General features: G+C 40.0%; 1 long non-coding RNA gene across 1 annotated transcript in view; it reads right to left on the bottom strand.

The window, feature by feature from the left end:
• The window catches only part of LOC116097856, a 31,614-nt gene extending 17,775 nt beyond the window's left edge, over nt 1–13,839 (bottom strand). The window contains exons 1-2 of the long non-coding RNA XR_004121583.1: nt 13,566–13,839; nt 13,280–13,427 (exon numbers count right to left, since the gene is read on the bottom strand). This is a non-coding gene — a long non-coding RNA (uncharacterized LOC116097856). The remainder of the gene's footprint in view (nt 1–13,279; nt 13,428–13,565) is intronic.
• Nucleotides 13,840–18,766: the final 4,927 nt, after the last annotated feature.

The following is an 18,766-nucleotide window of genomic DNA, read 5'->3' as shown; positions in this document are numbered from 1 at the left end:
GGGTCTGGAACAGGCAAACAGACACACAGACAGACAGACAGACACACACACACACACACACACACAGGAAGGGGGTCTGGAACAGGCAAACAGACACACAGAGAAACAGAGAGAGAGAGAGAGGTCTGCCACCTACATATGCTTTTCCGCAAGCCATTTAAGCAAGCTAAGCTCATTCCTTGTCCTCCTCTGGCCTCTGGTATCCACAGCTCCTCAGCTTGAAGCAAAGCTAATACTATCCTCAGTTTTATTGCTGTTACTCTGCCTGGGTATGTATGAGTATGTATGAGAATATACATACTCATACTCATATTCTTCTGAGTATGTATGGAATTGCAATTTACCTCATTAAATCATGATGTCATCCGTTGTCATTTATGGCTTTACCACCATTTTAATAATATATTTCCATCTTTTCTTTGAGGAATATGGCTATACATTTACATATAGTCACATACAAATACACATAAAAGCAAAGTTTACCATGAAGATTCTAGCTAGGGTCTCTTGGAGTCCAATGGATTTCCCTCACCTTTGCTGAAATCAGAGCATCCTCTTTTTAAATCAAAAAGGTTGTCCACTGCAAAGTCTCTTAATTACCAATCATCAGTTGTATATATTAGAAATATACTATCGAATGACTTAATCAAGTGTGTATCAAACAACCTGATCAAATATAATTTGAACTTAATATTTGATTTAACCTAAATGTAGGGTTGGAGTTGATCCACTTGCATATAATTTTTGAATTGTTGTGAATGGGTCTCACTGACTCTATAGATTAATCTCCTGACTTTGTTTTGAGACAGGATATCACTGTAGAGCCTTGCTGGCCTAGAACTCACTGTGTAGAGATCTGCCTGTCTTGGTCTCCCATGTGCTGGTATTAGACATGGGCTCTTCCACACTTGGTTCTTTGTGACCTTGAATACATTATTTTATAGCTTGAGCTTCTGTTGGTCAGGGTGAAAGGAAAAAATGTGCATACAGATAACTCATTATCAACTGACAGAATGTGTGGAAATGATGACTGTTGTCATTACCTCACTACAAAGACTCTGTCACATCTGCAACTTCAAGTCATTCATGAGTTGTCAAATACATGTTGCCTTCTGCATTAGCTTTCTGCCACTGAGGGAACTACCAGAGACAATTAACTTAAACGTAGAAATAGTCTACTTTGACTCATGCTTCTGAAGTTTCCAATGCAAGATGTGTTTGTACTTCTGGCAGGAGAAACTCTTCATGGCAGAAGAAAACAGAAATTATCCATCTCATTAGCTGGAAAGCTACAGGTGAGGAGGAAGTCATGGAGGCTCCATGATTCCGTTCAAGGACATATAGTGACCTAGAGTCGTTTTAATAGGTCCAACCTCTTCTTAAAGTTCCAGCATTTCTGCATGGCTGATTAACATTTTATCACATGTCTTAGTTAGGGTTTCTGTTGCTGTGAAAAGACACCCTGACACAGGAACTCTTAAAAAGCAAAACATTTAATTGGGGCTGGCTTATAGTTTCAGAAGTTCAGTCCATTATCAGTATGGCCAGAAGTATGGCACCATGCAGGTAGACATGATGGAAGAGAAGCTGAGAGTCCTACATCTTGGTCTGCAAGCACCAGAGGAAGACTGTGTCTCACTGGGTGGAGCCTGAGCATAGGAGACCTCAAAACCTACCTCCACAGTGACACACTTCCTCCAGCAAGACTACACCTCTTAGTAATGCTACTCCCTATGGGCCAATCATTCAAACAATGAGTATATGAGGGCTACTCCTATTCAAACCACCACGTTTACATGAACCTTTGCCGATGTTCATTCCAGCCTCAGCACTGGCTTATACAGGTGTACTCCTGGTGGCAGTATTTCCACTTTTTTAGAAAGCCAACCAGATGACTGAAGAAAATGGAAGGCTGTGGGTTTTAGTATACATTTTAGTATCAAGCAGATGTGTGCTCTAATCCCTACTTGCTTACACTGTAAAATCCTTCTTGAGACAATCAGAGTTCCTCGGTACTTACATGTAACACATGATACCATTATTCCTGCAATAACTTGAGCTGACTTGAAGGATTAGGAGACCATTCTGCATCTCATTAAATTCCTGCCTTGAGCAGAACGGTGCAGGTGATTAAGAATGTCTGCAAGAAGATTACTGCAGTATCCAGACAAGGAGATTTCCCTAGATTCTTGCCGCTCAGCACACAAATCATTTATTAAATCTGTCACTCAATCTTACTAAATTGCTAGTGTGTCTTCATTCACGTCTGCCTCTCCAGATCTGCCAAGGACTTATCAAAGTTGAAAAGGGTGTATCTTCTGTGCCTACTGTATGTGTGCCGACTCCTTTCTCAGGGTTACTTTGTGTTAGCCTTTATTGAAAACTCTGGAGCCCTTGTCCCTATAGAGGCCAAGAATCCCACAGACAGTGAAGAGCACATAGCAATATCACATTCATTAACTACAAAGGTCTTTTTCAGAATGAGGAGGTCTCAAATATGTATGCCATGTAAACAAATATGTCTCTTTCAATTTTGAACATTTGGAGTTTTGTTTGCTTGTGTATTGTTCTGTTTGGAGTACTTTTAAAAAAATAGTTACATTTCACTAAAAATCCCTAACTCTTTCCTGAATTGATTTAAACCTTACACAGTGGGAATCTGACACAGCTTAACAATAATGCCTTGGATGGCATTTCCCTTCATGTGCTCAAAGACAACAAATTTCAGAGACGATTTGATTCGTAGTTCTTTTAGTTAAATAAAAGTCAGCTAAATGAGAAATTTCTGCTTTTTATCCTCTTTTCAGTTTTTATGAAGTGTAGTTGAATTTTTTCAAAAGGTATTTTGTTGTCCTCGTACAGGAAGGTCATTTTTTTAAGACTATTAATAGCTATTATAGTTGTTAAAGGTCATTGACTATAAATGTTCTCACATAGAAATCCAGAGTATCAAAGAGCTCTGATATTTACTGTATGTGACCAGGGGCTGACTTGTGACATCCAGACTTTGGTAATGGGACTTGTCATTTAAAGGGAATACAAACATTCTATTATTAATCCCAGGGCACCATGGGTCTTCAGATCTAGATAATTGAATTTGGATAACTGAAATAATTATATAACAACCCATGCATTTGAACTGGGGCTTTAATAAATAATCTCCATTGTCACCGGAGAATATGTAGACCCACAAAGCATCAAACAGTAGAGTATGGGCTTAAAGAGGTTATGCTACCTACCTTCTAGCTGTGTAAGAGCATCAAAGAAAGTTGTCTAAACCTGTCAACCAAAGTGCTTCATTGGAATCATTGTATCATTTGACAAATAGATATAATGACTTAAGATTGCCTTTTATTTACCTTTAAAGCAATCCAGAAAGAGTATTCCTTGCCATTACAGAGCAATGGCAATCTCTTTGTGAACTGAGATGTTTGCTTTACCATAAGCACTTATAATTCAAGTGCTAAAAATATATTTGTATAGCAAAGGCTCTTGAAATAATGTAGTTTTCCTTCTAAAACTGGATATGGTGGAAAAAAAATCTCTGTGCTTCCTTATGGAATCTCACTTTATCCATTTGCATACGTCACTCAATGAACATTCATTTCTTTTCATCCTCTTACGTGTCAGACATACACTTCTTGGTTCCTAGTTTTCAGTCAGGCACTATGCAAAGCATTAGCAACACAGTCTTACAGGAATGACTCTTTGTCCTCAGAGACATTGCTTCTGTGTTTGTGACACTGTTTTGTGTTTTTCATTTTCTAGAGAGAAGATTTTCATTGAATACCAAAGTTAGATGAACTGGTAGATGATCTTGGAGCTGGAATTGTTATTTGGGAGCTGGAAGAATCCAGGTACACATGTGACTTTGTCCCTCCAAAAAACACTACAGTTTTTCCTCCTTCCCCATGGATGCAAATTCTGTTCCTACATTGTTTCCATGAAAACTTGTCACCCATGACCACTTTCCCATCCCCTATTTCTTACTTAGAAGTTAATCTGAGCATGATCCTGCCCTGTTGTGGTGGTTCAAATGGCCCCATATGATCATGTATTTTAATACATAGTCTGCAACTCGTTAGGGAAGGATTAGATGGTATGGCCTTGTGGAACAAGGAATGTCATTGGGGTTTGAAGTTTCAAAAATCCATGACATTCTTTGTTATTCTCTCTCTCTCTCCTCTCTCCCTCTCTCTCTCTCTCTCTCTCTCTCTCTCTCTCTCTCTCTCTGTCTGTCTCTGTCTCTCTGTCTCTCTCTCTCTCCCTCTCTCCCTCTCTCTCTCTCTGTCTGTCTCTGTCTCTGTCTCTGTCTCTCTCTCTCTCCCTCTCTCCCTCTCTCTCTCTCTCTCTCTCTGTCTCTCTGTCTCTCTCTCTGTCTCTCTCTCCCTCTCTCTCTCTCTGTCTCTCTGTCTCTCTCTCTGTCTCTCTCTCCCTCTCTCCCTCTCTCTCTCTCTCTCTGTCCCTCTCTCCCTCTCTCTCTCTCTCTGTCTCTGTCTCTGTCTCTGTCTCTCTCTCTCTGTCTCTCTGTCTCTCTGTCTCTGTCTCTGTCTCTGTCTCTGTCTCTCTCTCTCTGTCTCTCTCTCTCTCTGTCTCTCTCTGTCTCTCTCTGTCTCTCTCTGTCTCTCTCTGTCTCTCTCTCTCTCTCTCTCTCTCTCTCTCTCTCTCTCTCTCTCTCTCTCTCTCTCTCTCTCTCTCTCTCTCTCTCTCTCTCTCTCTCTCTCTCTCTCTCTCTCTCTCTCTCTCTCTCTCTCTCTCTCTCTCTCTCCTTGAACTAACGGATCCCACACAAGCTCTCAGCAACTGCTCTAGCACCATACCAGCCTTCCAGCTGCCACGAGTTTCTCCTTGATGATCATGAACTCTAACTCTCTGGAATCACATGACTTCCAATTAACTGCCTTCCTTATTACGTTGCCTTAGTCATTCTGCCTCTTCATACCAATAGATAAGTAGCTAAGACACTTGTGCCTCCTCTCAAATTTCTTCCCCACTCCTATTGCAACAACTATTTCTTAGCTCACAAATCACCAAGAAACATGGTATGCTTGATGCTTCATTTCTTCAAAGACAGAAGCTATCTCCTCAATATAAAGTTCCAGACTTGAATATGCATGTAGGTAGAAAATTCATCTCCCTGTGGTGCTGTAATGTTATTTTATTTTCTTACCTACTATTAGCTAAGCAACTTCCATATAGCTTGCATATTTGTCTATAAAGACATCTAATGCTGGGGGGGGGGAGGCATTCATCATCTCAGATGAAACGTCTAAGTCCTTTGACATTTCTCAAACCTAGAAACATCCAATTAATGGGAATTGTTGCCTTCAGAGGGAACACAGTTTGTGTGTGGGGGAAAACCACACAACTCCACACACTACTGCAAAATATGGGCTTTTATTCACAATGAGTTTTGAACATGAATCTAGGACCTTCTCGTTCAGAGTATGCTATATCTAGCAAGTGGTTACTATATACCTGACTTTCTCCATGAAACAAGCAAAGGTTCATTTAAGTTTTCCTATTAATAAGGACTTGAAATAAGCCTACACGTTTTAATAGGAGCTTTTCATAGGAAAAGACAAAGTTTTGATAATAGGAAACTTTGGCTCCCCAGGACTGTAACTCAAAGCCCACTTAGCACTCAAGCCTTCTTTGGGCCCAGGCAACCATGTTTCTTGTGTAATTGCTTCAATCCATGCATCCTACTTTATGTGTTGCCTTTGATAGAACCATTGCTTGCTGTGTGCTCCCCTCTTTCCTGCAGTTTATTTCCTCCTCCTTCAGCTCCATGTGTCTCATTCCCATCTCCATGGGGGTTTCCACCTGAGGTCAATCCATAGTCAGTGTAGTGCTTATGTATAAGTTGCCCTGGAATGGAATACCCAGTACCTAGGTGCGGGGCAGGATGGTATTTGGAACACTGCTGTCCAATCCACAACAACTTAGCAAGCAAGAGTACATGGCCATGACCATTAGAAACTGCCATGCTTGTTGGACCTGGCCATTGTACCACCATCTCTTTCCTGGAACATAGCCATGGTTAGTAGTCCCTGGTTTGGCTTTCTCCCTCCTGCAGCACTCTCCTAACATGCCAGCAGAGGAATGCATTTAAATTCCAGCTCAGAATCACCATTCCAATATATACGTCTGTGTCTATGGAATACTACATCAACTGATCCGAGAGATTTCCCGGATCATGTCTCCTCCCAATTTCGCTTCTCACTCCAGTCCAACCACACTGAGGTAGGTGATTAATCCCACTCAAATTGTCCCAGTGGTGGAGGCACAAGTTTCTTATTACCTGCCCCAGTGTTCTGGATTCTCAAATGAAACACACACACATACACACATGCAACCTTATATTTAATGTGTCTTAACTAGCTCGATGACTGGGCCATGCCCAAACATCCATGTGGTTAACACCTCCCCTCCAATATTCCTGAGTTATTACTTACTAAAGTCTATATTCTATCATTGTTGTCCTAGATCCAGTCAGGGAGTGCCCTGGGGCTTCACTTCCCCTGTTCTTCCATGGTTTCTATGCTCTCTCTTCTACACCCCTCAGGCCTGAGTCAGTTCCTTTCCCAACATGGTGGTTTCTAAATCTTCCTTCCTCTCTCAGTCTGCTTTTCCACAAATCCTAAAGTCCCACCTCTGTCTCCCTGCCTAGCCATTGGCTACTGACAACTTTATTTAGCAATCAAAACAAAATAGGGGTAGGACCTTCAGCATCTTACATTAGGATTCTCATATAATTTTGGGAACCCAATTAACATAATACAAACATTAAACCAAACCTACAACACTGACCTTATTGGTCCTTAGCATACCTAGATGCCTCCTTAGGCCCTGTCACAGAATTTATCTCTCTCAAGACATCCACAGACTTTCTGCTTATCACACACAAACACACACACACACACACACACACACACACACACACACACCCTCAAGAAGCCTATTTTGAATCTATATTTAAATTATTCCCTCAATTGCTTTGATTCTCTTATATCAAGCTTCTATTTATGTGCTTATTGGCCCCTCTTTTGACCTGAATTCAAACTCCACAGTGGCAAAGAATTCATTGCTTTGTATTTACTTATGTCCCAATAATGGCAATAATACTTGGCACAAAGTACATGTACGATAAATATTTGTCAAACTAACGTCTAAGAGAAGAAATTGAAAGGCACCATTATCATAAAACCACTGTGACTCAGCATGTACAGAACAAGATTACTGTGGGAGAATGATGAACAATCTCAAAGGGCTTGAAGAGGTTTTTTGTTGTTGTTTTGTTTTGTTTTGTTTTGTTTGCCAAACTCATGGCCTGGAGCATCCTAAGAAAGCACCCACAGCCCAGAGCTATAGATTCCTGAGATCTCAGATGCATATAGCATGGTTGTATTATATACCAGAGCAATTAATGAAAGTTTGACTCTTTTCAGCCTTAAAGACTACTGAGAAGTCATTCATATTGCTTTAGTGTGTATGGACCAGAAGGGAAGAGAGAGCTGGCAACTTGGGTAACTACCTATTATGCCTGATGTCTTCAGGTTCAAGTATCAGAGAACTCAGACCCCAGGAGCTACAATAAGAAAATGATTCTGTTAATCTGGAAGGAAGCCTGTGAGTTGGACATCCAGAGCAGCACATCAACCTCCATAGTGCTCTCCCAATGCCCTCCAAGCTTTGCCTACTTTGCAAGCTTTGCCCACCTCTGTCTCCTATATTCACCTTCATACTTATAGCAAGATGGTTGAAGCAGATACCAAGGTCAGGCACACCAATGTTCAGAGCAGAAAGGTTATGTTTTTTCCTTAGCTATGGTTCTTAGACAAACCGCTAGAATACCACCTACACAATTCCTCATATATCTCATTGGTGAAAACTGGGTCATTTCTCCTTTTCTGAGCAACCTACCAATCACGACAGCTAGCATTGACAAGTTATCTGCATGGATGGTCTGTGAGGAGTCAGTCACCACCGTAACTGAAGTCTGAGGGGAGGGAGTTGGGCTGGGGACCCTGAGAGAGGTGTGAAGCTTGAAAGACAAGTCTTTATGTATGTGAGGTGGGGGTCTCCACAGAATAAGTGGGAAATAGATTGCCTGCTCATGGCCATTTTATCTTTTTTAATGTTTAATCTTTTACTATTAACTCATTAATTATGTAGATTGATAGGCTTCTGTACATCTTTTTCATGAATATATGGCACCACATCAAAATTTTCTTTCCTAACACCATCTCTTCTTGTCTTGCCTCTGCCCCAGACCCATGTCCCAGACCCACTCTAAACATGATTGTGATATGTAATTTTTGAATTTCAGATCTTGTCACTTTTTTCCTTTTATTTAGATTCCACATATGAGAGAAAACATGAAATTATTTCAAGAAACATTGTTATCTCAAGTTTCATCCATTTTCTTCAAATGGCATGAGTATACACAGACACTCAGAGACATGCATATATATACCACTGCATCTTCTTTATCCATTCATCTGTGATTGGACACCTTGACTGTTTATACAGTTGGGCTATTTTTTTTTATTTTGAGTTTTGTTTGTTAGTTTGTTTCACTCTACAGCTCTGGATGGCCTGAATCTCACTATATCAACCAAGTTGACCTTAAACTCACAGAGATCCTCCTCTTTCTATCTTCCCAAACTACAATAAACTTGAATGTGCAGGTTTATCTTTTACATGTTGACTTCACTTGCTTTAGGCATATACCTATGAGCAGTATACTTCGATAATATGGAAGTTCACTTCCCCCCCCACACTTGCTGGTTGTTTTTATTTATCATGAATAAATCACATATGTATTATATGCATACATATATATTATAGGCCTATATACAATAGTTATCTATCTAATGCTTGTTACATGAAAAAAAATGAAATAAGTTAATGGACTTGACAACAATTATAAACTATCCTTTATATATCAATAAATGTCAATATTTCTTTTTCTTCTTTATTTATTCTTCTCTTATATAATACATCCCAACAGCAACCTCCTCTCCATCTACTCTTGCCAGTACCCTTCACCTTGCCTCTCCCCAAGATTCACTGCTCTTCTGTTTCCCTTCAGAAAGGAGCAGGCCTCCAAGGGCTATCAGCCAATCATGGCATGCTAAAATGCAGTAAGATAAGGCATCAGATCTCATATCAGTGCGGAAATAGGCTCTGTTTCCAGGAAAAGGGTCTCAGGAGCAGGCAGGAGAGTCAGAGAAGACCCCACTCCTACTGTTGTGTGTCCCACAAAAACCCCAGGCTAAACAACCACAGCATGAATACAGAGGGCCTAGGTCAGACTTCATGATTGCCACTTCAGTCTCTATGACCCCCTATGAGCCATGCTTAGCTGGCTCTGTGAGCCATGTTATCCTTGTATTGTGGACCTCTCTGGCTCCTACAGTCCTTCTTCCTTGTCTTAACCAGGGTCCCTAAGCTCTGCCTGATGTCTGCTCCCATTAACTGTCAGTAGAAGTCTCTCTGATGCTAACTGGGCTGGGCACAGATCTATGAGTACAGGAGAATATCATTAGGAATCATTTCATTGCCTTTTAAATAATATTTTTTTCTAGTCAAATTTGCTCCTATCATGTGTCTCTAGGCAATGCAGCTTCTAGTTCCTGACCAGACAATGTATGGCATGGGCTCCCTCTCAGTGAGCCTCAAGTTCGATCAGTCATTGCATGGTCATTCCTATAAGTTCTGAATTACCACTGCCCTAGCACGTTTTGCAGGCAGGCCAGGTTGTAGTTGAAAGGTTTTTGTGGCTGGGTTGGTGTCCCAGTCTAAACACTGGAAGCTTTGCCTGGCTATAGAAAATAGCTGGTTCAGACTTCATTTCCTTCATTACTAGGAGTCTTTGCTAGGGTCACCATCACAGGATCCAGGAAGTTTCGACTATACTAGGTTTTCACATCACTCCCTCAAGTGCCCCTCGATTCTTGTCATCTCTCCTCATACTCTCCCACCATTCCTCCTTTTTCTATTCAATCCCTTATGTTCCCATTCCCATTGTCCCAATTTCCTTTAGAACTTCTATACTGATTTTCATGGTGGCTACAGTGTGTAAATGAGTCTTTTATGTCATGTGACAGACTTTGGTTATCAACCTTGAAGTAGAGAGATTATAATTTCAGCTTCTATGTCTATAGAGGAGACAAGCTACATTGCACTAAATGGATTGAAGAGGAAAAGATGAAGAGCAGAGGAATCATTGGGATCATTGCAGTAATGCAAGGGAAAAACCTTGCTGGGGATGTTGAGGTGCTAGAATGCTTGGTCCTTTGAGGAGATTTTGATAAATAAATGCACATGGAGTCTAAAGCAGAGGATGATTTAAGAATAGGTCCAAGTCTTCAGCCTGCCTATTTGCATAGATGGTCAAATAATGAGAAGTGAGAGAAGGTTTGATGGTTGCATGTCATTGCTGACTACTCCTTGATGTTTTCAGGAAAATACATGAATAGTAACTAAAGATCAGCCTTTAGTATTCAGGAGGAAACATGATCTCATTTTCTGAGTATAAACTAGGTAGCAGGATGCTCTGTGTATGTAGGGACATGGTGCACTGGGAGAGGTCCTAGCCCTCAAGGAACCTATGCCTTTGTTAACTACTTAAGAAAATAATTTTCTAAATTCCATCAGAGTATGCAGAGAACTTGAAGGAAGAAAAAAAATCACTTGAGTTGGGGTAGCCAGCTGATTTATACAGGGATGGTCAAAAGATAGAGTTTGGATCAGGGCAAAAGAAAAAGCCCATTAAACAAGGAAGAACAGGACCACCAGCACTCACTAAGAACAGGTCTGATGGATGCCCATTATATTTTGATAAGAGAATCAATACACATTTATGATTAATTGGTTATTAAATAAGAAGTAGCTTATGACTGAAAGAACAAAGATGGGGTAATTATGAGAAGGGCTGACAGTGTTAGTTAGCCATGTTGATTTTGACTGGATGTAGCATTTAGTGAACAGTAAAAACATGGTAGGGACAAGCCAGAAGCAAACCAGGATTCTGTATAGAATGAGTTATGAGTCAGAGGCACAGGGCTACAATGGTGTCTCCTAAAATCATACCCATCAAAAACATTCAGCTTTTCTTAATTGGATCTGAACAAAGGGTCAGTTACATAAAAATCTATCTACACCAAATATCACTTGAATTAAAAAGTAAAACAATTCATTCAACTATTTGTGAATTTACAGATTCCAGGGAAAGGAAGAAACACTAAAAGATAATATAAGAAGAAAAGAATCAGGGAAAGTATTTCCACATGACTGTGTGCAGAGATTTACAAGTTGTCATGTACTATGTCAACCTTTCATCCAACAAAAATCCAAACACCCAGTATCGTAGCCTGTGGGTGTGGGGATCTTCTCCAGCAAGAAAATATGCAGCATGTGTGTATGTGTATGTGTGTGTGTGTGTGTGTGTAGCTCTTACCATGCAGCTGGTCACAGTGCCTCATCCAGTTATGTGTTTAATAAAAGCTGCTTCTAAGGCAGCATTCATAGGCAGGTGTTCTGCCTACTAGTCCAGAGCAAGTAGATCATGTAATGGTACTTAATTAGATGGAAAAGAATGAGAAGATGACGGGAGAAACATGCACCTAAGATAATGAAGATTTTCCAAGTTGCTGCAGACTTATGAGTCTGATGGCACACATGCATGCACAGATCACACACATAATGACTCTCCTTTGTGACTTAGTCTAATTGCTCAGTGGTTAACTATGATTTATGATGTGGTAGATATGGCCCATCACCCCTCAGAGAAAATTCCTCTGCTAATGAGCAAAAGAAAATATCTTTTAACATAGCACAATTATAGCACTGGGAAATAAAACCTATTGGAGACTGGCATGAAGGCAGACTTGTAATCAATAAAATCCCTGTATTGGTGATCCTGGAGATCTTTTGCATAAAACTGAAAACTGTAGCATTCTGCATTCTGCTAGACAAATTTACTCTCTTTCTCTCTCTCTCTCTTTCTGTGTGTGTGCCACAAATTAAAACAAAGATGTGTTAGTATGTTACTGTAACTTATAGTAAAGTAAAATACATTGATGAGTAATAGCCTTTCTTATACTATAGTAATTGATTAGAGAAACTTTTGTTATATAGGCATGCGTCCTCTGGGCTTAGAAACTCTGCAGTGAACAACTAGTGCATGTCAGTACTTATTACAGCACAAGAAATTCAAGAGACACACAGACTAATTTAGTATAGATTGTACTGGGAGCTATATTGTTACCAAGCAAAATGTGGTTGTTTGAGGTTTCTTTTCAAAGTCCAATGTGAGAGCAAGATGAACCAATGGTCATGTGACACAACTATTTTCATTCATTGCATGTTCACTTACCATGCTTTATTTAAGAAGTTTAATTTAAAAGGCATACAGAGCATGAGAAGAGGGAGCAGTGTGGTGTACAGTCAATGCCATGTGTCGGGATTCCATATCTGTAGATTCGAACAACCATGGCTTGAAAATAATTAGAAAACATTGCATCTGTATTTGAACTTGTGCAGACAGACTGTTGTCCTATCATCATTCTCTAAATTATATAGGAGAGCAGCTATTAACATTGCATTCCATTGTATTCAGTATTATAAGTAATATAGAGTTGATTTAAGTACAGGAGATTATGCAAGTTATATGCAGCATTTTTACATAAGAGACTTTAGATTGTGCAATCCACAGGAGCCACAGAAACAATTCCTCTCAGATACTAAGTGAAAACTACATGGGCATACCAGTTACTATGAGGATGACAGTGCCTAAGGGTCTCAAGGGACAATGTCAATCAAACAAGATGTCCTTACAGATGCCACATGCACTACCTTCATAGATGTAGTTTGTTACCAGCATCTACTGATATTCATTGGAAAGATGCAGAATTTCACATCTGTTTCCTAGAGGAAAAAAGACAAAACTAATACAGAAATTACTAAAGTATTTTCAGACCAAAGTGGCAGGGTACAGTCTGCTTCTCCAGAGAAGGAAGCAAACTTTGTAAATGCTGTGTAAAAATTTGCAATTTTCTGCTTTTGTTTTTTGATTTTTGTTTTGTGTGTGTGTGAGATAGAGATAGAGAGAGAGAGAGAGAGAGAGAGAGAGAGAGAGAGAGAGAGAGAGAAGCATTTAGACAGCTGTATACCTGTTCATCGTATATGGAAGTCATGCAATACAACAAGGAGCATAATTAACTTGTGAGTGTCTTGGCGAATCCAGGCATATTTTGCATTGAAAACTCACCAATTGGTTCTGAAGGGGTCATGGTGAAAAAAAGCTGAAGCAACAATGAGGGCAGACTGCAGTGGCAGATTTATCACTTAGGCTGCAATTCAGATCTGCAGATGTACTTCCCACAGAGAGGAGGAGGGCAGGAGACAAGCATGTGGGCCTGACATAGGAAAGGAGAACATGTCAGAGAGGTGAAGTACAATGGCGGGGATGTGGGGTAACCAGGTCCCTCCCAGAGCAGCTTCCAGATGAAGTTCTATAATCTACAGCCGCCTCCAGCGACATGTGACTCACGTACCAGACCCCGTCACAGGCCATGGTGGAGAGACGTAACAGCTGCCGTGACTCACGTACCAGACTCCGTCACAGGCCATGGTGGAGAGACGTAACAGCTGCCGTTGTTTTATCTGCAGTGAGGCTGCATTCCTCCATTCCTGTGTTCAGAAGGGCAGTGGAGCAGATTACTGAGGCCAAGAACAAAAGTGCGGAAGTGTCTAGTCCCAGAGTTTCTTAAAGGTGGAGACCGTCAGTGGAGCCCTCCCTGGCAGCTTCTCCTTTATCTTCATGCTTCGCTCCTCTTCCAGCTTTAGACTCCTGCTGGTGTCCACATGTTATTGCAAAATCACTCTAGCCTTGACTCTGGGGTTCAGCTTCATGTCTTAAGGAAGCATTTAAGGAACCTTGCTCGCATTTCTCAAAGTCATTACTCTAACTTTGAATTCTATTTACGTTAATTTTCTCTCATTGATTGATTGATCAATTGATTGATTGATTGGATTTGTATCACTTCACATGTGTGTCAGTGAGAAGATAACTCATAGGAGTCAGTTCTCCCCTTCTGCCATGTGGGACATGGGCATCAAATTCAGCTTATCAGGCTCAGTAGCAACACCTTTATCCACTGGGCTATTTCACCAGCCTCCCAAATTCTACTTTATTTTATATATATTGCAAATTTTATACTTTTACAAATGAATCTTGATAATATCCACTCCTCACTGTCTCCTACCTTCCTTCAGGGCCCTCATTTCATCTCCTTCCCAACTTTATGGCCTTCATTTGCTTTTTTATTTGTTTGTTTGTTTTCTTGCTTGCTTGCTTGCTTGCTTGCTTGCTTGCTTGCTTGCTTGCTTGCTTGCTTTTAAACCACTGAATACTGGTACTATTGCCCATATCCATAGGGATATGGGGTCATCCCCTGGGAAATGGGCAGTCTACCCACGGTCATACTTCTACAGAAAAATGACTCTCTCACCCTCAACAGCCATCAACAGCCAATAGTTTCTCAGCCAGTGGTCATTTGTTACTTCTGGGTGGACGGCCATGTCTCATTCCTCTTTCCTGTATAAATTACTCCTGCTTTCACTCCACTCAGAAAACACCAACAAGTAAGCTTTCTTTCTTGGTGGCAGAGAAAGGATTTAACACGAGATCACTTCTCCCTCCCTATTATGTTGCAATGTGAATGAGATATCTAATTAAATAGAATTCAAACTGGCGTTTCTGTACTTAAGCGCTATGGATACAGCCTTACAAGTAATAAAAACATCAAGACATCTATCTATCACAGTGCCTAGCTGGGTCATAAGATTCGGTCAGTCTTCTATCCTCCGTTCCTTCATTAGATCTCATTTGTCATGTGACATATAAAGAATCAGTTATGGAACTAATCCACAGCAACAACTGCCTTCACTGTACCCAAATACTTATTTTTCCTCTTAGGTGTCATATCGCTACTTCTCCTTTTTCCTCTGTAAAGGTAAAACCATTGCACAGGTGAAGGCTCCGAGGCAGAAAGGGGTTAAAACATTGAGGTCACACATTAAGTCAGTGAAAAGACAAAAATAGAAATGGTGGGGCGGGTTCTGAGTCATAGCCCAGTTTCTCAGCCAATGGAAGACACAGTGCTGATGTAGGAACTCATATTAGTCCACAAAATAACCAGGGGCACATTTCCTTGGAATCCAGGCCATGCGCTTAGTGCATGGCCTGATGCATGTGCAAATTAATTTTTGGCAGCAGGAGGCCCTGGTACACTTCAACCTCAATGTATGAGTGATGAAACCCTCCAAAGACCTAAACAGTGCTTCCCAAGTGAAAGACCAAAAGTTCTAGGCCAAGCCCTAAACTGGGTGTTGGACTAACTAGTATTGAGGAAAAACAACAACAAGAAAAAAAAATACTTCTAAATGCCATTTTTTCCTTAAAAAGTTTTCACTTCCAGCCTATTTGTCTTTACACAGAACAGACTGAGCTGTTCAAACTAATTTAACACTAGGGACATTGTTTGGCAGGTTGACATCCTTTACAAGGTCATTTCTAACCCCATATAAGAAATCTTAAAGCTCTGGATTGGTGGTACCTTGACCCAGAATGAATGGCTCATCCCTTACCTTCATAAAGAAGCTTAGGACCTCAGAGGTACAAGTAAAGATGCATACCAAGTGATGTTCCTAATGTTTTATTTTTATACAATGCTTATTTATTCTTTTTGCAGACAGGTATAGCTCTAGAAACTCAGTAACCATTCATTCTGAATCAAAAGGTATAATTATTGCTGGAATAGACCAATGAATATATTTAAATCCAGAGGCTATGAATAAATTCTGTCTCCAGTTTTAAAGCCCAGTGAAATACTTCTTACCCCATGGACACTCAATTTTAGCAGATAGTAGCAACAGCAATATTATGAACTCATTTGTTTATTAAATCAATGATCACAGGAATAAAGGAGTCTGTCCAGTGATGTAAGTAGAGTATGCATCTGTTGGAAATGAGCTAGAAAGAAAGATGGCAACATAGTGGGAAGATGAGACAGTGTCAGACTGCCAGATAAACAGCACGGCTTCTCTGAAACCTCAACCTTAGCTAGATGAGGTAGAAGAGTACATGGGAGCTCATGTAACTTCCCAGTGATTACTTCCTGGTGTAGATATGAGAGACACAAAAATCCATAGGAAACTGGGACTGTAGCAGATCCTGGTCTTGACCACCAGGGGTTTGTTTAGTCAATAGTCTCTTTAAAACTTCACCTTTTATTGAAACTTTAAAAACATAAAGTAAACAATAAGCATAATTTCCCTGTATTCATTGCCTAGTTTCAATAATTAGAAAACATGGTAATTCTATTTCTCTAATTTTCCTAGCCCCTTCTTTTTTTCTAGTTGTTCTTAAACAAAATCTAAGCCATGAAATCACTCCAAATGTTTCCATCTATATGAAAGAGATGTTAAACCCATAACTAGAATTTTTCTCTCAGAAACAAAAATAAAATTTAATTTTTAGTAAATACTCGTTTATATCACTGTCAAAAATTTAGACTAAATTCTAAAAATGGGGATCAAAATAATAAGGTCCACAAATTATTTTGCCTGTCATTCACCTAGATCAATTTTAGGAGAGCAGGAAACATGTTAATGTATGAGTAATTCAGCCACAGGATCTACACAATCAAAGAAGAGTTCGCATTTTATAAGAGGAAAGAGAAGAGCAGGATGTGATATTTGGAGTAAATTTGAAAATATGTGCCCCTTTTACATCTGGAAAAGGGTAAAAGCTGGTGGGGCGGGGTCAAGGAGACACTCTAAGCAGAAAGCACAGCACTCAGAAGTCATGAGGCATGGGATAAATTGAGACATGAAATGAGATTGATGCACACAAGATGGGTTAGGTAGAGAAAGAGAATGGCAAAGGCTAGACAAGATGGTGCCTTAGATGGTGGTTTGGAAGGATGATGTGAACTACTCGAAGAAAATTGTCATATTACTGAGGTTTTTCCAGCTACCACTATGTATACAAAGGTCAAGAAGAGGCTCTGTGACTATAAAAAGCAACCAAAGGACACAGAGTGGGCATTAGTTATGGAGACATGAAGGAAGGTACAGACTGCAGAAAGATCTTTAGCAGCTGGCAGAACAGGTTTCATGAAGCACAAAAGAGGAAGATATGGTGAGGTAGGAAACTTAGCGCATAACCAAGGGTATACCTGATTCTCTGGCCGCAGTTGTTCCAAAACATGAGGGAACTTAGACATTTAAGCTTTAGAATTGGATGGACCTGGGTTCAAATCAATCTTGACACTCATTTTACAAATGGCCTACCTAAAATGAAGATACGCTACTTTATAAGACAGGAGATGAAGGTTACACGAGATGACTTGAAAGATAATCTAGTGTCCATAGACAGGAAGCACTCAATATATATTATTTATTAGCATTATTTACTTCTAAAATTCCAAGTTGCTTTAGTTCAGTGTTTCTCAACCTGTGGGTCATGATCATGGGAAAACACATTTCTTATGGTCTTAGGAACTAGATACTGCTCAATAGCAAAATTACAGGTAAGAAATAGCAACAAAAATAAATTTATGGTTGTGAGTTAGTATGACCATTGGAAATTTGTGTTTTCTGTATATATGCAGTTTGAGAACTGCTGCTTTATCAGAATGAAACACAAAATCACAAATTCATTCATTCTGGGGTTCCACAAAACCTAGAATCCAACAAGTTTGTGTAAATGTAGATTCTGGATGTCTTATAACTGATACCTGAAAAATCAGAGTGTGATGCATATAAGACAAGCACGGTGGCTAGCATGTGTCTTTCACACAGATGTTCTCAAAGAAACCTTTAGGAACCCACATTCCTTCTGATTAATCACATTACTGATAGAGAAGTCTCAAAAAACTTAAAGTCCTATGCAATAAGGATGAATGAATCCAAATTCTAAAATCCTGTGATTTTCCAAGTGTCTCTTGATAATAGTAAGAATTATGTCCATGAGCCAGCTATTATGTTTTGCATATGTTTCCTTATAAGCCACTAATAACATGTCTATGAGATAGACCCTATTATTAATCCCAATTTATCACTGAAACAGTGGGAGTCATGGAGATTTTCCCTGTTTTATTCAAGGTGATACATGTGATGAATGATAAAGCTATTATCAAACCCCAAGAGATCTGACTTTAAAATGTACACTTTCAACCACACTGCTACACTTCCACATTAGTGGAAAATCCAAACTTGAACATCAATAGGCACGGTGCTGTGCGCTTGTAGTCCCAGGGTAAGAGAGGAAGATATCAAGCTCAAGGCCTACCCAAGCTAGAGAGTGATTTAAAAACCAGTATATGCAACTCAGATTCTGTCTCAAAATAAAATGATTGGGGGAAAATGGTAACTCTTAGGATATAGCCTGTTGGCGAATGCTCAGAGAGTACATACAAGGCCTTGGTCACAGGTGTTGAGTGAAGTTCCAAGTGTACATGATGAGACTTCTAAGCTTTTCTACAAAGACGTTTACAAGGACACATAGAAAATAATAGCAATAGGAACAATTTATTACGAAACAGAAAGATGTTCTCAAGAAGAGAAGCAGGCCAGAAAGCTAGAACACATCCAAACATCAGGGCTGATGATCTCTAGGATCACAACACCGGAACTCTGGATCAACTACTTAGATAGCACCCATATTCCCCATGCAGACATAAGCCCACCA

Source organism: Mastomys coucha, unplaced genomic scaffold, assembly GCF_008632895.1.
Source record: "Mastomys coucha isolate ucsf_1 unplaced genomic scaffold, UCSF_Mcou_1 pScaffold2, whole genome shotgun sequence".
In the NCBI taxonomy this organism is placed as follows: Eukaryota; Metazoa; Chordata; class Mammalia; order Rodentia; family Muridae; genus Mastomys; species Mastomys coucha.
This window is presented reverse-complemented; position numbering and strand designations above follow the sequence as displayed.